This window comes from Rhincodon typus, chromosome 12 (genome assembly GCF_021869965.1).
Source record: "Rhincodon typus isolate 14 chromosome 12, sRhiTyp1.1, whole genome shotgun sequence".
Taxonomy (NCBI): domain Eukaryota; kingdom Metazoa; phylum Chordata; class Chondrichthyes; order Orectolobiformes; family Rhincodontidae; genus Rhincodon; species Rhincodon typus.
The window spans coordinates 12871160-12875119 of NC_063343.1; positions in this window are offsets into that span (position 1 = coordinate 12871160).

Here is a 3960-nt window from a genome sequence, read left to right on the forward strand (position 1 = left end):
GCTTTTGGAACTGGCCTAATGTTGGGCCCCACCACATCCTTTCAAACTTGGCCTGGATTAACCGGAGTCTTTAAAAAAATCTCAAGAACTCAGAAATATTTTTAACACACTAATGTTTTCACATAGATAAGCTGAAGAATTGTTAATGCCAGTGACTGAAATTTAAAAGAAAGGGAAGTTGGAAATCATAGTCAGCACCCAGAAGTGTTGAAATAAATTCAGTCATGTTTGGATGAAATCTAACAGCTGAAATGTTAACCTTTCTCATCCCATTACTGCTTTATTAGTTAGACAGCCACTTACAGCTGGATGAAATAGTGAGAGAACAAATTAATTTTTGTTTTGGGAGTATGAATTAGTGTACAGAGAATGAAACATTTCTAGTGAAACAATCATATTGAACTCTCAACCACTCACAGCACAGGGTTAGATACAAACTAAAGCTTCCTCTACACTACCCCTTTCAAATACTCTCAAGACAGGTACAGCACAAGGTTAGTTACAGGTTTGTTCTTATTCATTCAGAGGATGTAGGAGCCATTGGCTGGGTCCAGCTAGCGCCTTGTCCTAGTTTAGCAAGAACTCCCTTTTTAAACACCATGTCTTTTGAAATTAAAGCTAAAAGTCCATTTGCCTTCCCAACTACCCACTGAACTTAGATGCATTTTGTGACTCAATCATGAATGAGGATCCCCAAATCCCTGTGTGCTGTAGCTTTCTGCAGCCTCTTCCCATGTAAATATTATTCTGCTCTATTCTTCCTGCCAGTGCATAATCTCACATTTTCCCAAATTATATTCCATCTGCCAAGTTTTTGCCCATGTACTTAATCTGTCTACATCCTTCTGCGGTCTATCATGCTCACTACCTACTTTCATGTCATCCATAAACTTGACGATAGTACATTCACTTCTTTTGTCCAAGTCATTAATATAGATTGTAAAAAATTGTGGCCCCAGCACTAATCCCTGTGGCACACTAGTTATCAGTTGCCACCCTGAAAATGTCCTTTTTATCCCCCAACTGTCTTCTATTAGTTAGCCAACTCTCTATGCCATTGTTTGGTCCCAATACCATAGGCTCTATTAATAGTCTTATGTGCAGTAACTTACCAAAAGCCTTTAGGAAATCCAATTGTTACACTCACTGGCTCCCCTGTGTCTATCCTGCTTGTTACCTGCTTCTTGAATGGCTGCAGACCATTTGCTGTAGGAAAACTAATAGCTCCCCCGACAGACCCAGTCTCAATCTCAAGACAGTGTTTAGATCAGCCCGAGATCTTCCATTTGCCACATCAGACTGGGTTAAGAAATGGACAAAACTCGCCACTGCTCACTGTCCACAGATTCATTACAACTCAGGGAGTTTCACTTATCCACAGTAAAATGTTGCACTGCCTCAGTTGGCAGCTGAATGGACTAACCTCCAATGGCCAACAAATCATTCCAGTGGAGGACTGCATAGGAATAGGGGAAGCTAGTTTCAAATTTGTCTCAACCACTTAAACAGATTCTAGCTGGCCTGCATTGTGGTCCTTTCTCTGGTTCTGCATGCTCTAATATCCTAACAGAAACATTTTCATCAGCGAGAGATCCAAACTTATGCTATCCTTTCTGCGAATTGTTTTCAACAACACTGCTCATGGGAACGCCACCATCTGCAAGTTCCTCTCCAAGCCACCTCACCATCATGACTTGGAAACATATTGCCATTCCTTTACTTCATTGGGTCAAACTCCTGGAATTCCCTCCCTAAGGGCATTGTGGATCAACTTACAGAGCTTATGGACTGCAGTGGTTCAAAAGGCAGCTCATCATCAACTTCAAGAGCAACTAGGGATGGGCAATAAAGCGATGTCCATATCCCACCAGTAAATAAAGATAAAAATCTGAGTACATATTTATGTTACATTTGCCTTAATTCTGCACATTTCACATTTCCTCAGAGGAAATATCTTTCCCCTATCTGTTCTACAAACTCCTTTCATCATCTTAAACACCTTCATTAGATCATCCTGTAATCACGTTCATTCAGGGGAATCCAAATCAGATTTTTATATATTGTAGTAATCTACTTCCTCTGTATTGCTGATAACTAAATGGAACAGTGATTTAATAATGTATTTATTGTCACTTGCATTTTTCATTGTATTTTACTTCATCATTCATTGAAAAGATTCAAAAAAGTCACAATCCAGAGCCATTTTGAATAGTTTAACAATAGAAGGATAAAGGATGTAACTGAAAGAGAGTTCCAAGCCCTGAGCCAGCTCAGCAACACCTGCATCGCCACCACTTCTCCACATGCACCAGACCCACCAACGTAGGAATCATGATGTGTTAGGCATCATCTCTTTGCTGCTGCTGACGTCGGTTCCCATGCTGAACCCACACTTGCCCTGAAACCAGGAGATGGCGGCAGAGCCGGGGACTCAATTATGCCAGGGTGCCACCGCTGTCTAACCAACACCAGGAGTCCCCGCTCAGGCCTGCTGCAAACCAACCAGACGTCCCCAGTTCACTGCCAGACCAGGGCACCACTACTGTCTCCCAACAGTCCCATTCCGGTTGCCCTCCTCAGAGACGTCGCCTTCCTGGCCACATTCTCTTGAAAAGTCCACTGCCTCCACCTCCAATTGCTGGAGGAGCTTTGCTGCCACCAAACCCAAAGACAGGGAGGATATCCCTGCTGCCGCTGCCACTCTAGCCACGTGTGCCAGCGCCTCTGACAGCCAGGAGTCACCGATATTCCAGGCACGGCCCAGTCTAGCTACCACACTGACTAATCCATTGTAAAAGGCTCTAAAGGAAAGAAACTGAAGGAAGACGAGGAATGAAATGGAGAAGCAAAAAGAAATTAAAAAAGAAAGCATGTAGGTGTGGATGAATTCCAGACTAGAGCCCGCACACACGCCTGCTACTCTGCCGCCTCTTGAATCTATGACAGTGTCTCAGAAGAGTTGCCTGCTTCCTCCTCAGTTGCACACACCACTTCTGTGCCCACGTTTGTCACCATGTAAGCTGAGTAAAGATCTGCAATAGGCTTCATATTTTGTAACTGCAATTTATTAAGCACATTCACGTTAAAAGCTTGAACTGATAAACAATTTTCTGTACATTTATAACAGTCTTTATGAACTGTCAAGACACATGTACTTATTTCCACTGGAAAGTAGGCAGGGTTCAGAGGTTTCAAACATAATTACATGATATAATCATCGCATCCCAGCGCTTCCAGAGCATCGGTCGTACTGTCCCTTAACAGGGTCCACAGCTGTGAGCAGTAAACACACTCGCTGAGTACAGCCAATGTCAAAGCAGCTCCTTAATCCTCGGATCCTCACATTCCTGCTACATGGTTCTGCAGCTGACAACTGAAAAAATTCCTTTGCAGTGACAAACTGGGCACAGGACTTCAAAAACAGGTCTTTAAATTAAGCATTACAAAATATACACCTAAACACAAACAAGACACCAACTCTGTGTGACTGCACACTTTGTGGCTTGACCAGATAAAACACAAGAAGCTGCTCCCCTTTCTCGAGAGGAGAGATAGAGGAAATAAAACACAGTACAGAATCTCAGCTTTGGCCATGACAATGTTATATCCTACTTGCCAGTTTTCGATATACACATAAACCACTGAGGCAATACTTACAGGTAACTGCTTGTGCAAAGATAATTACATTAGTTGAGATGTCTTAAAACAAAGCTTTCACTTTTGCAAAATGTGTGCTCCAGTAAATCATTATGTATGTTATTTTCTGAGGGTAATGGGAAACAGGAGGAAACATTTTTAAATAACCTGAAGCTTGTCTTGCAGATAGGTAGCAGATGACCATGTCTGGGTAAAACACAAGAAAATGTATGGGAGTATGTACAAAAACAAAGTTATTTAACAAATACTTGGGCTAAGAATTGCACCATATACCACTTGGGAAAGCAGGAGATGGTTGGGGGG